Source organism: Daphnia pulicaria, chromosome 5 (assembly GCF_021234035.1).
Source record: "Daphnia pulicaria isolate SC F1-1A chromosome 5, SC_F0-13Bv2, whole genome shotgun sequence".
NCBI lineage: Eukaryota > Metazoa > Arthropoda > Branchiopoda > Diplostraca > Daphniidae > Daphnia > Daphnia pulicaria.
Genome location: NC_060917.1, coordinates 6,969,184 through 6,987,323, shown reverse-complemented (window position 1 = coordinate 6,987,323; position 18,140 = coordinate 6,969,184). Strand labels below are relative to the sequence as shown.

Sequence of the window (18,140 nt, the reverse complement as noted above, 5' to 3'; positions counted from 1 at the left end):
TTGCTAAAATTATTTAAGTAGAGAATCTCGAAATCTTTTTTCGTGTCGTTGCCACTTGCAAATGAAACGGAGGGATTCCATTCTCGTCATGCATGGTGGGATCGGTTCCTTTTTCCAGCATCCCCATCCAACCCATTCACGTTGTTGGCGAGTGTTGTAATGAAGTTTCCTCATTTTGATCGCAGTCATTGATATCGATTTCTCTTCTCAGGAGCTAATAAGTATATGACTGTATGAGTTTGAATCAGATCTCACAGGTTGCGCAACTGGTGATCCAGTTTTGTCAAAATATGGGATTTCAGGCAGATTTGTCCTATTTTTTCGCTTCGGTAATTTAAGTATTAAAGTTCTATTTTTATCAATTGATTTCGGAAATTGTTGGGTTGTTGCTGTTCCATAGACCAGGAGATGCTGAACTTGTTCGAGGTATCTTCTCATTATCTTTTTTTTTTTTACTGCACTCTTAATTAGTCTTTTTATCCAATTTCAGGTTCACCCTTCATCATTGTGCTAGGATTTTTTTAAGTTGTCCGGACGACGGATCTGGACTCTCTAGAGGCTGAGGTATTATTAGAGCTCTTTTCGTTGGTTTGCCGGCTATACTTTTTGTTGGTTGAATTCTATCCAGTTTAAATCAAGATGGAAATTTGTTTAATACGATTGCGTTTTATTCTTGATAGGATATTGTGTTCAATGCCCTAATATTAACAACGACAATTCATTCCAGGAAATATTCATCCCGACCTCAACTTCTGATTCCGCCTTGTGTTTTCTTCAACTTGTTGTGTTCCCGCCTGTGCTCCTCGACCACGAAATCTGTGATTGATACACACCACCACTATACCTTTGTTCAGGTGAAAACAGTTTATTTACTTCTGGTGCATGTTACTCCTAGTTGTTCGATGACACAGACACTTTTCTATGACTTTGGTTTTGAAAAGCGAAAACAGGTCATCTATTGTAACATTATTTAGTTAATTGCTTTGGAAATTCAAAGTTCAATGTTTGCATATAGACGTTGCCATGCCAAGAAAGGTGATGAATCCATTTTTGTTAGCAATGCCGGGGTCGGCTCCCAGTTGAATTTGTTGACGAACGTTTATCGTAGGACGTTTATTGTAGACTCTCATTATTACCATCGCATTCGCCGGTTTGTTTTCTCTTTTTCCGTTGCGCTTTTCTCTTTCAACAAATTGGCAATTTTTTCACCGTGGCCATTCTCGTTGATCGTTGTGTAATATAGCGCCTTTCTGTGTAGACTTTAAAACTCAGGAAATCAGTCATTGATCAAAAGCAATATCGATTTGCCATGACACGAGGATAATGTGTAGCTTTTTCGCCATTTTGGTGGAAGGTTCCATCCCTATTACCTACATAGTTGGATGGATTTTCTTTTCCACGTTCGTGGACGGATGCAGCTACTTGTGTTCTGGTTGTCTTTCGTTCTTGGAAAAGGTTTGGCGCTGCTGGGGGGAAAAAACTTTGCTCTTTAATTATCTTTTCCTCATTGTGTCACTTTATGGCACGAATAAACCTTGCCTATTTTCAAAAGAGGAATAATCGCAAATCAATTTTGTGCCGGGAATTTCGACGTTGCTCCCCAAGGCTTGAATTGTCGACAGCTCAATATCGCCATTTTCCATAAAGTTTTATTGCTAAAATTGACCGAAATTAGTCTTCTACATTGTCGTTTAATAGCCGGACAGCACAAGACAAAGACCTTTTTTGTTCGTTGTTATTAATCAAAAGTAAATCGTTTCATCTTTTCGTCAAGATCTTGTGACTCTGCTTCTTGACTTTTTTATTCCTCCTCAATATTCGCTTTGATGGAAAAAAAAATCTAGACATTGCAAAGACGACAACCTCTTGTTGACGTTTTCTCCTTTTTACCATTTTCGTTTAATATTCAACATAAAATCAGCTAGGAATCTGTTTTTTCTTTTTCCCCTTGGCCTAGTAAAATGAATGACACAACGAAACTAAAAGATTTGAAATTTAAAAATGAAATTTTATTTGAGTCGAAAAAGAGAGGGAAAAACAAAATCAAAGGGTAAACAAAAGAAACTACTGGACCAGCCCTACCATCGATATAGTCGTCATCTTGCTCGACTACCTCCACCCGAACGCACGTTAGAAACTGATGGACTCGTTTAAGGGTAATGAAACCCCCCGTCAAGGTGTTAGTCAACTGTACACTGGCGTGCGAGTGAAGACGATCTAATTCCTTTCACCGTGTATAGAGAAGTCATGATAACTCAACTCGTACACAAGTGCCAGGAATTTCGAAAGTCTTCACTCACATCACACCAGCGACCAGCTCACCAACTCCGTCGACGGGTTCATCCGCCAATCCCTTTGGATTGTCACGAGAGGAGGTAACGTCATCGCAAGATGACAACTATACTGATAGGCAAAACTGACGTCCAGCTTCAATTGTAACTTAACTTTAATTTAAGAAAAAAATAATAAAAAACTAGCGAGTTCCGTTTTGAAGAATTGCGTACACTCTTTTGCAATTGGCTAGTGCACCCCAGATCGTGACGTACTTATTTTCTCGACACGGACGATAAATCTGAACATTATGGTTAAACGCTAATTCGCTCAACAAATAATCCTCGGAAAAGATGTTTCTTCTCAAATTGATTGTAGGACACTCGATGGTGACTGGCAGGTTGTCGATAACGTCGTAGCAAGCGGCCAGTCGGCTTTCAGCATCTCCGCCGGTGATGAAAAGATTCCCATTGATAAAGTAGACACTTACCCAATATTCATTTTCTAGCCTTTTTACATTTGTTCCATGGCGTCCAATAACTCGCCCGCAATCCTTATTCGCTATCCCAGTCACTACGATTCGATCGACGTAGACTTCTTTTTCTATAGTGGTTGTGATGGAAAATTCGGGTAATGCAGCCTGCGGTTGTTTAGTGCACTGCTTGACGGCTTTCTTTTCATTAATGGTGCGGGCCGGGGAATTCTCCATTGCGTCAGTTACTAGAGGCTGTGGTTCGGTCAGTGGTGGTTTAGCTTGAACTGCAGTGGAATTACAAGCTAAGAATGGCGTTAAGATTTCAGTAATTTCTGTGTCTGGAGGGATGATGGGCTCTTCGATTTGGAGTTGGTTGAATACCTCCTCATCGGTGCTGCATCCAACGTCCACTGTCAATTTTGGTTTCATTTGTTTCTGATTATTTTCCATTTCTGCCAACTTCTGGAGGGCCTCGTCTTTTTCCTTTTCTAGACTTTTTACTTGATCCTGTAGTTGCTCGATTGTGTCTGTCTGGTTGGTAAGGGATGCCCGTAGTTCATCCACTTCCGCTTTACTGGATAAAAGAAGACGATTGGTATCTTCTATTTTTCGCCTCAGCTGTGAATCATTTTCGGATAAACGGAGATTGTTTGCTTCGAGTTCAGAAATGGTTCTACTCTTTGACTCCAGCTCTCGTGTAGCCACGGTCAACTGCGAGGTGTCTAATTGTTGTTCACTTAGGCAAGTCCGCAGTTTCTCCAATTCTGCTCGACTTTCTTGATTTTGCTCTTGAAGTTTAATAATGGCTCTGTTTTTGGATACCAGAGCACGTTGACTTGAAGCTAGCTCATTGTGTACCTTGTGCAATTTTTTTTCTTCATAACAATTATGAAGTTCCTGCAATTTCGTTCGTTTATATGCGATAAGTCGATCTCTGGCTTCAATTTTTCGCATTAGCCCCGAATTCTCTTTTGTCAAATGGAAATTTTCCCCTGCAATGTCAGTAATTTCACGTTTCTTTTCTTCGAGTTCGTTTTTGGTGGTTGCCAACTCGTCTTGTACATTTTGGTACTGTTGCAGCTTTGATGAGGAGTCCGTCAATTGTGATTGAAGCAGACTCAACTCATTCTCCAAACGTTCTTTATCCAAAACAAATAGATTATTCTCAATCGCTCGACTGGATGCTAAACATGCAGTTTCGATTTCGGGGATTTCAATGACTGGAGTGCTGGGCTCTTCAATTCGCATCAGTTGTGAATCGTTTTCGTCCAAGGTGACATTTTTCGCTTCGAGTTCAGAAATGGTTTTATTCTTTGACTCAAGCTCACGTGTATTCACGGCCAACTCGCGAGTGTTCAATTGTTGTTCGGCAAGGCAAACGCGAAGATTTTCCAATTCCGCCCGACTGGATGCGATCAGTCTATCTCTGTCTTCAATTTTTCGTCTTAGACGCGAATCATAATTTGCCAAGCGGAGATTTTTCTCTGTCATGTCAGTCATTTCAATTTTTTTTTCTTCGAGTTCGTTTTTGGTAGTTGCCAACTCGTCGTGTACGTTCTGAAACATTTGCAGCTTTGATGAGGAGTCTGTCAGTTTGGATTGAACTAGACTCAACTCATTCACCAAGCGTTCATTTTCCAATACAATCAGGTGGTTTTCTGCCATCAAACGAAGAAAACTTTGGTTGTTCAAGTCTTCTCCGCTGGCAGTCGAAAATTCATCGTTAATTACAGGTCGGGGAAGTGCATGCTGGTTAGTGCATGCAAAGTCAGGTTCAATCATATTCAGGTTATCAGCCGAATGCCGAGTTGGTGATTCGGTCAGTCGACTGAGGATGAAGGCACACAGTGCATTGATGATTAAGGTATACAGTGCATTCACTGTCCATATGAGCTCCAAGATGATATACAGTGCAGCCATAAGCGAAAGGAAAGCCAATATAGTGACTGCCAAAAGGATGATCATTTTCACTGCTGTTAGATGGTTTGTTTGCAATTGAAAACTGCGATGTTGACTATTGCCGTTGGGGTTGCCTTTATAGACTTGCCAGGGGGAATTCCGTTTTGCACTGTCCATTTCCACCGTTTTCATCAGATTTCTACTTATGTTTATACTATTTAACTTTTTGTATTAAATTGTAATCATACTTTAAGGTGTAACGAACATTGTTCAATTAGTTTAAAATTTATTGCTATTCATTTTAATCTTTTAATTTCATTTTGAAATGAAGTTTATTCGGAATTCCGGTTGGGATTCAAATGTTGCCGGTCTGGACAAGTCTGGAAAACGACAGGGCGCCCGTAGCGGTAAGTCCACCAACTAAGAAGAATAAAAGTTAAAGGAATCATTTTTCATTGAATTGAGATTCTACACGGCAATTATTTTGTTTCTAGTTGGGTTTGCCCTAAAAAACCGATAACGAAATGATAAATGAAGTTACATGAATACATGACCCCAAGAAGTCGTTAATTTAATCGTCTGCGTGTTGTCATCTAGCCTAATGTAAGTGTGTAACGAGGTAAGCCGTGTTAAGCTCGTTAGGGCGTTAAGATCGTTCAGGTTATATTTTAAGAATTCAAATTTCAGTTACTCCATACTCCACTCGATGAGAGACGACGTGAAACTTTTGATACCATATCTGACCAAATATTGTTTGACAACCGTTTTCCCGTAAACTAAAATCAGTAACAAAACTCGTTAACGTTAATCACTTCTTCTTTTAATGGGTTTATTTCGAGATCTTTTTTGGTGTTTGTTTTATAATGGAAATAATTGGACATTATCATGAAAAAAGTACCTTCCGTATAATCAAGTCATTCTGACCAGATCAAGCGACGGAGAAGAGGACGAACGTTACCACATTATATACATACGTAATTATACAAAACGTTTCCATTACTATATATTGGGCCGGTCTTAAAGTAATTATCTCTGCACGGGTTTCGTGCAAATTTGTATTTTTATCTGGACTATGGTAGGGAGCTCAGTGTAACTTGTTCACGAACAGATACTAAAATAATCCCAATCCGTTCAACTGTCGTAGATGTCGAGAGCTAAACTGAGAAAAAAGGTTAGATCGTTTTTGATCGGTTTGTTTAATTGTGAAAAGGGTCGATTTTTTAAATTGCTATCGATATCTTAAGCTTAGTGTCGTCTGCTCTCATTTCGTTATTCGTTTGCAAGTTGCACGTTTACCAGTTCCGAAAAAGACTAAAAGAGACAAAGTTTAAGATTTCAAATTAAATGAAACGATACGTGGGCTGCACGAAAAATAGCAGTGAGTTCACATCAAATTACAAACAAATGTGTTCGTCGAGTAAACTTTGTGTCGTGGCACTTTAATAGAATCACCTAAATCACACTCCATGCTTTTTAGCGGGTAAAAAAGATAAAGTTTACATAAAAAGAATGATTATGGTGGGATCTTAAGTGAAAGAGTTATCCAAAGTTATGAATAGTTTCTTACTAGCTTTTACTGCATTTAACCAGCATTAATGAAAGCCTTCTGTCAATCATGGCAGTTTGTTCGCACTGACTAACCTTTTTCTTTGTGCAGATTTGAGTCCTGAACCACAGCCAACGTAACAACAAGATATTCCAGTTTTGCTTCTGCTTCACATGTCAACAGCAACAATCTTAGCATCATCGCTTTGGTAAATTATTTTCAGTACTGTTATTCCTGTGACCTGATAGATTTTCAACTTTGCCTTACTTGTTGTCCAAATATTTTTCGTGACTAAATGTTTATTTTTCATTTAGATAAACAGCATCCCTGTTGATTGGAGATTCTACCCGATGGCCGAGCTATGTATCTCTTCCTTAACGTCCCCCTTTCTTTAAATGTCCTCGTGTACACTTCATGTGAGTGTGGGTGTATTCACGAGGACCCCCTTTTTTCCCTATCCCGCCTGGTGGACTCAACTTTTCGGTGGATGGATGGAGCACTTGTGGTTGTGGTGCCTGGCTGAATTTCTTAGGTTCAAAGGTAGGAAAAATATTTATCTCTATTCTTCCTATTTGACTATTGAGTGGGCGTTGATTGTAAATTGTTACCGAGTACGATTACTCCTGAGATATAGGCAGTTATTGACTGGGACTGATTTGTCTTGTCGTTTTTGTTGAATCGGTCAGGGTTCATTTATTAGCTCAGTACGACTACAGATCAGACTTGTTTTTTTTCCCAAAAATATTTCCAATTTGAATTGTTCAATAAAAGTTCAACTAGGAGATTTTATTGAGCAAGAGGGGGACCTTCCGCCACACTGCGTGCACCTCCTTGTATATAGATGCTGGTCGGTCATTGTCGGTTTACCGTTTTTGATTGCAGTCACTTTTTTTTCGGTTCTTCTTTCCAGGAAAGGAGAATAGAACAAATGAACAATGTACTGCGCACACGTTGATTGTTTGCGCTGCACTGTTGATCCGCATCAATCGATCCGCATCAATCGATCGGTCGTTAGTTTTTTCGTTCGAACAGGAAAGAGATGAGACACAAATATCTACAGCACAGTGGGACTTTTGTTGCTGGTACGGATCATCCACACTAGACTTTTTCTTTCTTTTTCTTTCGGGAAAGAATAAAAGGGCCCCTCGTGAATTTTTGATTCTTTTTTTTCCCTCTCTGTTTGTACTGAAATACCGGTTTATTTTGGCGGTGTGTTGTGTTGCTTTTGTGGCGTCCTGTTTTTCCCTGCGTTTCTTTCATTTCTCTCCTCCATTCTCGCTGTTCCATCAAAGGATGTGATGATGATGACTTGTCGACTGATGAATGATGATCGAGTGGCTAAGCATTACAGGGTCACAAGCTCATCGGTTCGGCTTCTGGAACTTGCTGGTCGACATAAAAAAAATGAGAAATAACAGCTGTTTTCGTGAAAAAAAAGAAGGCGAAAAGGTTGGCTAATTTGGAATTATTTTCTCTAGAAGAGGAAGTGGGTAGTAAATCAGACCATAATGGCCGTTCCCTATCAAGCCTATCCTCCTTTTCTAATAGCAGTTTCTGAGTTAAAATCGGATCTTTCTTCTGTTTTTTCACCTTGCCAGTTTCTCGAAGCGTAGTATATCAAGGTGTAGTAGTTGGTGGAATGAATTGAAATAATCCCAATTCCCAATCAATGTGATCAAGGGAAACTGATTTTTCTATTAGTTATAGATCCGCCAAAGATCGCTATGGTGACGTAAACTGAGGACGAACTGTGTCACGAAAATGAACTGCCGTTTCATCACCTCCAACGACATCCGAATGGAATGCAGAAAATCCAAGGCCAGCCCGGAATGGACGCAACTATAGACGAGTTGGATCTGCAGTCTGCACGGTTGGATCGGCACCCAATCCAGAGTCCGGCTGTTTCGTCGACCATCGCTGATATCCAATCAGTTCAAGGTATGAAATCATGTCAATTCATTTACCACCATAGAATATTGCGCAGCTCAGTTTGGAATTCGTTGGCAATGGTCGAATCGATGGATGACGGAAGTCCAGCTGATCTACAGCTATGATAGGCCTCTTTATTTCTTCCTATACTCTTTATTTTTCCTTCAAGTTTGTGATTGGCCATCGTGTTTATTTTTAGGCTTGTTGACTTGAATCATTCGAATTCGATTTAGACTTGCTGCTTTTCTTATTGCCTTACTGCCGAAGTTTTTTTTAAAGTTTGCTTTCATATTTTTATTTGAAATTTGAAGCACATTGTCAGCTATAGGTCTTGGTGAGTAATAGGAGCGAGTCAAAAGAATTTAGATGGAATATGATGGGGAGCTTTATTCATTCGGGGGTGCAGGTATATGGGAAAAGAGAGGTAATGGAGAGTGGGGGTTAACATTTGAAGTTTAAAAGCTAGAAAAGAAAAAGAAAGTGAAAGATAGAAAAGAAATCGGGTTGGAATACTAACACGTTCACCCAACAAAACTTAATAATTCGACACCAATTATTCGACGCATCTTCAACAAGCAAAGCAACTTCATTTCCACAATGGTCTATAAATAGTTCGACAACAGAGATGTAGCGTACAATTACTTTGACCTAACCTAACTTAAACTTATCTCAACTAACTTAACCTAATCTTAAAAACGAATTGTCAAAGTACTTTTTTGCTACACTGTGTCGACGTATTTTGTCACCAGTCGAAATAAAGTTTGCCTTATGTCGAAGGTACATCAAATCGGTGTCGAATTAAAGTTTGGTCGGATGAAACTTTTAATATCCGACCCAATTATGAAAGAAGATGAAGAAAAAGATTGAAAAAAAATTATGAAGGTAAAGAATTTAGGGGAAGAAAAAGAATAAGAAAGAAAGAATACTCGGGTCATCAATTTTCTCATCTTCCGATCATCTACCTTTCCTGTCTACTTCCGGTTTCCACCTTCCCGTCATTTCTCGGATCCTCAATTCTCTTTTCTTTCAGTTCCTTCCCATCCACTCTCGATCTCAACTTCCTCATCTCCTCTTCTCTTGGCTCCTGGTCCAATCCAACCTCCTTCCGCCCTCCAACTCTCCTCCCATCCGGTACCAAACTGGACGAAACCTGCAAGTTCCCCCAGAGATATATCGAACAATGGTAGCCCTGTAGATTTGTACTGCCGACGCGTGTAACGATCATCTGGGTGGAGAAACTGGCGTTTGGTGAGAAACTCATTCAGCTTTCGCGTCAGGCTAACGGTTTTTTGTACATCCGGTATCACATTCTCCACCGTTTGAGCAGTCGTCAATTCGCCTTTCTTGTGAGCTATTGCCTTTTGGCCTCGGTCGGACTGGGAATCTCCACCTCAAGACAAACTTCGCCCACTCGATTGTAAAACTTGTCGTACAGTTGCAGCTTATTGAGGCCGTCGTCCAAACTGGACAAGTCAACTTTAACGAAGCCGACCGTCTTCAAACCCAATTTTGACGATTTTTTTACTTTGATGCTCATTCGACACTCTTCCGGATTTCGAGTCTTGATGGTAAAGTCTTCGTTCCATTCCGGCTGGCTACCGCGGATGGTTTTGGTTTTTATTTTCCTGACCAGGTCACGGGACATCAGGCTGTGCCATTGCTCGACCCGCATTGAAATGTAATACTTGTCAGAATCCTTTGCTTTTGGAAAGTCTACTCCTCTCACAACTTTGACATTGAAATGCTTCAAAGGCTTCTGGTTTCCTTCCTCGCAATCATATTTTTCGGGATTTGGGGGCAGTACCTGTCGATCTATAGGCTTATCACGGAATTGATTATCAGTGCTCCTATTGGATATAGCCTTCGGTGGCTGTTTCTCAACTTGTTCATTTTTCTCAGGTATAATCGTCTCTTTGGCGATTTCAAGTAGTTCAGTTTCACCCAGCACCGGATCTTTGTTTGTCACATTTCCGGTGTCGTCAATCGTCTTCTGCAAATTCTCGTTCAGACTTTCCGCTTCCGGATTTTTCTCTTTCGTTTCAAGTTCATGTCCGGTAGACGGAGGTACTTCAGCCAGAGTTTCCTTGGGTTTAGAAACGATCTCTGGGCTTGGAATGACTTCCGGCAGGTATTCGATCTCCAGCTCAAGACAAAATTTACCCACTGGATTGTGAGACTCGTCGTAGAGTTGCAGCTTATTGAGGCCGTTCTCCAAGCTGCACATGTCAAGTTTAACGAAGCCAACCGTGGACGTCTTCAAACCCAATATCGACGACTTTTTCAGTTTCATTGTTAACATCCACTTTTCCGGATGCTCAGTAATGGTACTGGTATATTGTTTATTCCACTGCGGCTGGCTGCCGCGGATTGTTTTAGTTTTGAAATTCCTGGACTGGAAGTGGATCATGCCGTACCATACATCGACCTGCATGGAAACGTAATAATTTTCCTTGGCTTCCGGAAGGTTTACTCCACCGACAACTCTGATTTGGATCTCTCTATAATGCTTCCGGTTTCCTTTCTCGCAATCATGGTGCAGCTCTGGTGCTTCCCGTTTCTCATCCGTTGCCCTATCATGTAGAAGTTGAGATTTTTCGGTATTTGGGGGTAATGCGTGTCGATCTCCAGGCTTATGACGGAATTGATTATCAATGCTCCTATCGGATTGAGCCTTCGATGGTTGTTTCTCAACTTGTTCACTTTTTTCAGGTATAATTGTCTCTTTGGCGATTTCAAGTAGTATAGTTTCAACCACCGGATCTTCATTTGTCACATTTCCGGTGTCGTCAATCGTCTGCTGCAAATTCTCGTTCAGACTCTCCGCTTCCGGCCTTTTCTCGTCTATTTCAAATCGTTCGTTAGACGAAGGTATTTCAGCCGGAGTCTCCTTGGGTTTAGAAACGATAACTGGGCTTGGAATGACTACCGGCAGCAGGTACTCGATCTCCACTTCAAGACAAGCTTTGCCCACTGGATTGTAAGACTTGTCGTACAGTTGCAGCTTATTGAGGCCGTCGTCCAAGCTGGACAAGTCAAGTTTAACGAATCCGACCGTGGACGTCTTTAAACCCAATATCGACGACTTTTTTACTTTGATGGTCATTCGACACTCTTCCGGATTATGAGTCTTGATGGTAAAGTCTTTGTTCCATTCCGGCTGGCTACCGCGGATGGTTTTGGTTTTAATTTTATTGTCCTGGACGCGGTTCATGCTGCGGCATTGCTCGACCCGCATGGAAACGTAATATTTGTCAGACTCCTTTGCTTTCGGAAGGTTTACTCCTCTCACAATTCTGATTTGGAAATGCTTCAAAGGCTTCTGGTTTCCTTCCTCGAAAACAGGTAGCGGCTGTGGTACTTCCCGTTTCTCATCCATTGCCCCATTCTGTTTCTGTGGAAGTTGAGATTTTTCGGAATTTGAGGGCAGTACCTGTCGATCTCCAGGCTTATTACGGAATTGATTATCAGCGCTCTTATTGGATTTAGCCTTCGATGGTTGTTCCTCAACTTGTTCACTTTCCTTGGGTATAATCATCTCTTCGGCGATTTCAAGCAGTTTAGTTTCAACCACCGGATCTTCTTTTGTTACATTTCCGGTGTCGTCAATCGTCTGCTGCAAATTCTCGTTCAAACTCTCCGGTTCCGGCCTTTTCTCGTCCGTTTCAAATTGTCCGTTAGACGCAGGTTCTACAGCTTCAGGCGTGTCCTTGGGCTTAGAAACGATCTCTGGGCTGGGTTCTTCCGGTTTCTCATCCATTGTCTGATCATTAAGAAGTTCAGGTTTTTCAGGAATTTGGGACTGCACCTGTGGATCTCCATAATTATCACGGAATTGAGCCTTTGATGGCTGTTCCTCAACTTGTTCACTTTCCTCTAATATCGTCTCTTTGGCTTTTTCAAGTAATTCAGTGTCACCTACTGCATCTTCATTAGTCACATTTTTGCCGTCGTTTATCGTCTGCTGCAAATTCTCGGTCGGACTCTTCGGTTCCGGCTTTTTCTCATCCGTTTCAAGTTCATGTTCGTTAGACGGAGGTACTTCAGCCGGAGTCTTCTTGGGTTCAGAAATGATCTTTGAGCTGGGAATTACTTCTGGCAGGTAGTCGATCTTGTACTCAACCTCAAGACAAGCATGTCCCACTGGAGAATAACAGTCGTACAGTTTCAGCCTATTGATTTCATTGACTTTCATTTGGGATACGCAAATAACGAATGAAAAGACCGTGATTGACGTCTTCAAACCCCATTTCGACAACTTTTTGAGTTTAATGACCATCACCCACTTTTCCGGATTTCGAGTCTTGATGGTAAAGTTTTGATTCCACTGTGGCTGGCTACCGTGGATGATTTTGGTTTTTATTTTCTTGAATTGGACGCGGTTCATGCCGTGCCATTCCTCTAACCGCATGGAAACGTAGTAGTACTTGTCAGAATCCTTTGCTTCCGGAAAGTTTACTCCTCTCACAACTTTGATTTTGAAATGCTTGGGCGTCCTTTTTCCTTGCTTGCAATCACGCAGCGGCTCTGGTGCTTTCGCTTTCTCATCCATTGCCCCATTCTGTTTCTGTGGAAGTTGAGATTTTTCGGGATTTGAGGGTAATGCGTGTGGGTCTTTTGGTACTTGGCGGGGCTGATTATCAGCAGTGGTCTTGGATTGAGCCTTTGATGGTTGTTGCTCAACTTGTTCACTTTCCTTCGGTATAATCGTCTCTTCGGCCATTTCAAGTGGTTCAGTTTCACCTAGCACCGGATTTTTGTTAGTCATATTTTTTCCGTCGTCAATAGTCTTCTGCAAATTCTCGTTCAGATTCTTCGGTTCCGGCTTTTTCTCGTCCGTTTCAAGTTGTTCGTTAGACGGAGGTACTTCAGCCGGAGTTACCTTGGGTTTAGAAACGATCTCTGGGCTGGGTTCTTCCGGTTTCTCATCCAATGTCTGATCATTTAGAAGTTCAGGTTTTTCAGGAATTTGGGACTGTACCTGTGGATTTTCAGGCTTATGAAGGAATTGATTATCAGTGCTCTTATTGGATTGAGCCTTTGATGACTGTTCCTCAACTTGTTCACTTTCCTCAGGTATAATCGTCTCTTCGGTGATTTCAGTTAGTTCAGTTTTACCCAGCACCGGATCTTTGTTAGAAATATTTTCGATATCGTCAATAATCTCGGCCAAACTCTCCGGTTTCGGCTTTTTCTCGTCCATTTCAAGTTGTTGGTTGGATGGACGTTCTTCAACCGGAATGTCTTTGGGTTTAGAAACTGGCTCTTCTGGCGCTTCCAGTTCCTGATTCTCGGCTTGCATTTCGTTGGATAAACTCTCGGTGGCGTAAATAGCTTCCCGTGTTTGAAAGTTGAGACTCTTCGGGTTGTTTTGGAGCATTTCAAATTGTTCTTTCACCATTATCTCATTTGGTTTTTCGACTTTAATGCCGACTTCCTCGCCATTCCTTGGGGTCAGACTACTCATTTGATCTCCCAGTTGCTCGATTGTGTCGGTCTGGTTGTTAAGGAATGCTCGTAGTTCTTCCACTTCCGCCTTACTGGATAGAAGAAGACGATTGGTATCTTCCATTTTTCGCCTCATCTGTGAATCGTTTTCGGCCAAACGGAGATTTTTCGTTTCAAGTTCAGAAATGGTTCTACTCTTTGACTCAAGTTCACGTGTAGCCACGGCCAACTCGCGCGTGTCTAATTGTTGTTCGGCAAGGCAAACGCGGAGATTTTCCAATTCCGCTCGACTGGATGCGATAAGGTTATCCTTGTCTTTTATTTCTCGCCTTAGCTGGGAATCGTCATTTGTCAAGCGGAGATTTTTCTCTTTTATGTCAGAAATTTCTCGTTTCTTTTCTTCCAGTTCACTTTTGGTAGTTGCCAACTCGTCGTGTACGTTTTGAAACATTTTCAGCTTTGATGAGGAGTCTGTCAGTTTGGATTGAAGCAGACTCAACTCATTCTCCAAGCGTTCATTTTCCAATACAGTCAGGTTTTTATCATCGTCTTTCGCCATCAAAGGAAGACAACTTTGTTGGTTCAAGTCATCTCCGCTGGGAATCGAAACACCTTTGTCAATTGCAAGTTTGGTTGCGTAATTAACATGCGGTTCAATCATCTTCAGGTTAACAGCCGAAAGCCGAGTTTGTGATTCGGTCGATCGACTGAATAAATCCATCAAGTTACAATCTCTGCCTATATCCCAGCAGACATAAGCAAAAAGCAAAGCCAATATTGTGACTGCCAAAATGTCTATAACGATCATTTTCACCACTGGTAGTTAGGGTGTCTGCTAGTGAAAACTGCTATGTCTGCTATTGCCGTTGGTGTTGCCTATATAGACTTGCCAGGGGAATCCCATTTAGCATCCGTTCATTTCCTCTGTTTTAATCAGATTTCTAATTACGAAAAAGGTTTTTACTTTTCGTATTGAATTGTATTCATACAGTAAGGGCTAACGCACATTGTTCAATTAGTTTAAAATGTATTGCAATTCATTTTAATCTTTTAATTGGATTTTGAAATGAAAGTTTTCGGAATTCCGGTTTGGATTCAAATGTTGCCGGTCTGGACAAGTCTGGAAAACGACAGGGCGCCCGTAGCGGTAAGTCCACCAACTAAGAAGAATAAAAGTTAAAGGAATCATTTTTCATTGAATTGAGATTTTACACGGCAATTATTTTGTTTCTAGGTGGGTTTGCCCTAAAACCGATAACGAAATTATAAATGACGTTACATGACCCCGTGAAGGTCGTTAATTTAATCGTCTGCGTGTTGTCTAGCCTAATGTAAGTGTGTAACGAGGTAAGCCGTGTTAAGCTCGTTAGGGCGTTAAGATCGTTCAGGTTATATTTTAAGAATTCAAATTTCAGTTACTCCATACTCCACTCGATGAGAGACGACGTGAAACTTTTGATACCATATCTGACCAAATATTGTTTGACAACCGTTTTCCCGTAAACTAAAATCAGTAACAAAACTCGTTAACGTTAATCACTTCTTCTTTTAATGGGTTTATTTCGAGATCTTTTTGGTGTTGTTTTTATAATGGAAATAATTGGACATTATCATGAAAAAAAAGTACCTTCCGTATAATCAATGAATATTGCAAAAGTTGCCGGGAATATGCGTGTTAGTTGTTTCTTTTTTCCCTTTATCGAATTCAAGTTCAAGACGAATTCAAGATCTCTACCTCAAGACAAGCTTTGCCGATTGGATAGAAATTGTTTTTGAACAGTTGCAGCTTATAGACTTGATTTACTTCCAAGGCAGACACGTAAATTCTGACGGAGCCGACCGTGGACGTCTTTAAACCCAATTTCGATGACTTTTTCAGTTTAATTGTTATTAGGCACGCTTCCGGATTGAGAGTCTTGATGGGAAAGTCTTGATTCCATTCCGGCTGGCTGCCGCGGATCGTTTTGGTTTTGCTGACTTTCTTGTTGTTCTTGTCCTGTTCGCGAATCTTGCCGCCCCATTCCTGGACCCGCGTGGAAACTGAAAGGTAATATTTGTCAGAATCCTTTTCCTTGGCTTCCGGAAGGTTTACTCCTCTCAGAACTCTTGACATTGAAATGCTTTGGTGTCTGGTTTCCTGCGTTGCAATCAGACTTTTCGGGATTTGGGGGCAATGCATGTGGGTCTCCAGGATTATCCAGGAATTGATCTTTTTTTAGAAGTGACCACGGATAGAGGAGTTCTTGTGGAATTTTCTCATCAGATAGATTTGCCATGGCTACTTCTTCAGTTAGTTTGATTCGTCAAGCCTTGAAAATGGAAATCAGACAAAGACGCTCAAAGACGATATAACTGAAGACAAACGGTCAACCCCCTTTATACCTACGGAACAGATTGTTGACGCGGCAGCTATCAGAAATTCACTTTTTGTTAAGCATTTCATAATTTAGAGTAGCCAAATCTTGTTATTTTTATTGAATTCCAATTTATTTTAATATAGAAATTTCGTTTAATTCTATTATCTTTATTTTTTACGTCGATTTGAATCTAGATGATGGGCCAAGACTTGGGTTAGATTGTAGAGGTTGCGAAATCAAGGTTGCGAATCTTATTTCAAAAATGTTTCATAGATGGCTGCTCGAAAAATATCAACTTTCATGAAAATTAATTAATTAAAAATTAAAAGCCTCTTACCTCCTAGTTCGATAACTGTGTTAATTCCCGTTCGATTAACGATGAAGATTTGGGAGACTAGCTCATGATTGTTGTCTCATAGAGTCGAATGCATCATGCATCATACCGGCTGGTGGTGATGTATGAAATATGGTGTACAAAATATGTACAAAATTTGAATAATATCTATTCAATTCAATTCTTTAAATTACAAATTTGGTTTAAATTTGGAAAAATCTGGATTATTTGCTCGGAAAACCTTTGACTGTCATGTCGTTCGCCTCGCCGACACAACTGGGCTCAACATTTACCGCGCGTCCAGGGGCGGCAAAACTACCTCAGCAAGTCCCTTTACCAGTTATTCAGTCCAGCGGCCATTCTGAACAGCTCAAGCATCACCCAGTGGTACAGCGGAGTCAACAGCCAGCACACACAAGCAAGCTGTCGCTACCCATCTCAGACTAGGTTAAGTCGATCCCGTCCGACCGGGTCATCGGTCATCCTGGCCAGATTCAGGCATCCAGCGACGGAGAAGAGGACGAACGTTTCCATATGATACATACGTAATTATACAAAACGTTTCCATTACTATATATTGGGCCGGTCTTAAAGTAATTATCTCTGCACGGGTTTCGTGCCAATTTGTATTTTTATCTGGACTATGGTAGGGGGGCTCAGTGTAACTTCTTCACGAACTATTAGATACTAAAATCATCCCAATCCGTTCAGCTATCGAGGATGTCGAGAGCTAAACTGAGAAAAAAGGTTTGATCGTTTTTGATTGGTTTGTTTAATTAGAATAGGGTCGATTTTTTAAATTGCTATCGATATCTTAAGCTGATTAGAATATTAGTGTCGTCTGCTCTCAGTCATTTTGTTGCAAGTTTACCAACAGTTTCGGTTTCGAAAAAGACTAAAAGAGTCAAAGTTTAAGATTTCAAATTAAATGAAACGATACGTGGGCTGCACGAAAAATAGCAGTGAGTTCACATCAAATTACAAAAAAATGTGTTCGTCGAGTAAACTTTGTGTCGTGGCTCTTTAATAGAATCGCCTAAATCACATTCACACTTCATACTTTTTAGCGGGTAAATAAGATAAAGTTTACATAAAAGAAAGTTCATGGGAGCTTAAGTAAAACAGTTAAGCCTGTTACAAATTTTTGAATAGTTATTTTCTGACTAGCCTTTAACTGCATTTAAATAGCATTCATGATGTAATCCTCCTGTCAATGCACGGCAGTTTGTTCGCACTGTCTAACCTTTTCTTTGTGCAGATTTGAGTCCTGAACCACAGCCAACGTAACAACAAGATATTCCAGTTTTGCTTCTGCTGGAACTGTCATCTCAGCAACAACCTTTGCATCACCACTTGGGTAAATTATTTTCAATACTTTCATTCCTGTGACTTGCCAGTTAATGTTTCATTTTCAACTTTGCCTTACTTGTTGTCCAAATATTTTTCGTGACTAAATGTTTATTTTTCATTTAGATAAACAGCATCCCTGTTGATTGGAGATTCTAACCATGGCCGAGCTACGTATCTCTTCCTTCGTCTCCCTTTCTTTAAATGTTTTCGTGTACACTTCATGTGAATGTGGGTGTATTCACGAGGACCCCCTTTTCTCCCTATCCCGCCTGGTGGACCCAACTTTTCAGCGGATGGATGGATCACTTGTGGATGGATGCCTGGCTGAATTTCCAAAGTTCAAAAGTAGGAAAAACATTTATCTCTATTCCTCTTTCTGACTATTTAGTGGGCGTTGATTATGAATCGTTACCGAGTTCGATTATTCCTGATCTATATGCGGTTATTGACTGGAACTGTTTTCTCTTGCCGTTTTCATCGACTCGTTCAGGGTTGATTAAACAGCTCAAAGGACGACTACAGATCAGACATTTT

The 18,140-nt window shown here is 40.7% G+C and overlaps 1 long non-coding RNA gene across 1 annotated transcript; it reads left to right on the top strand.

Annotated features, from left to right (window-relative positions):
- Window positions 1-17,218: 17,218 nt before the first annotated feature.
- LOC124341638 lies at window positions 17,219-17,856 on the top strand. The gene is made up of 3 exons (XR_006918555.1): window positions 17,219-17,326; window positions 17,515-17,613; window positions 17,730-17,856. It is a non-coding gene; the product is annotated as an uncharacterized LOC124341638 (long non-coding RNA).
- The last annotated feature ends 284 nt before the right edge of the window (window positions 17,857-18,140 follow it).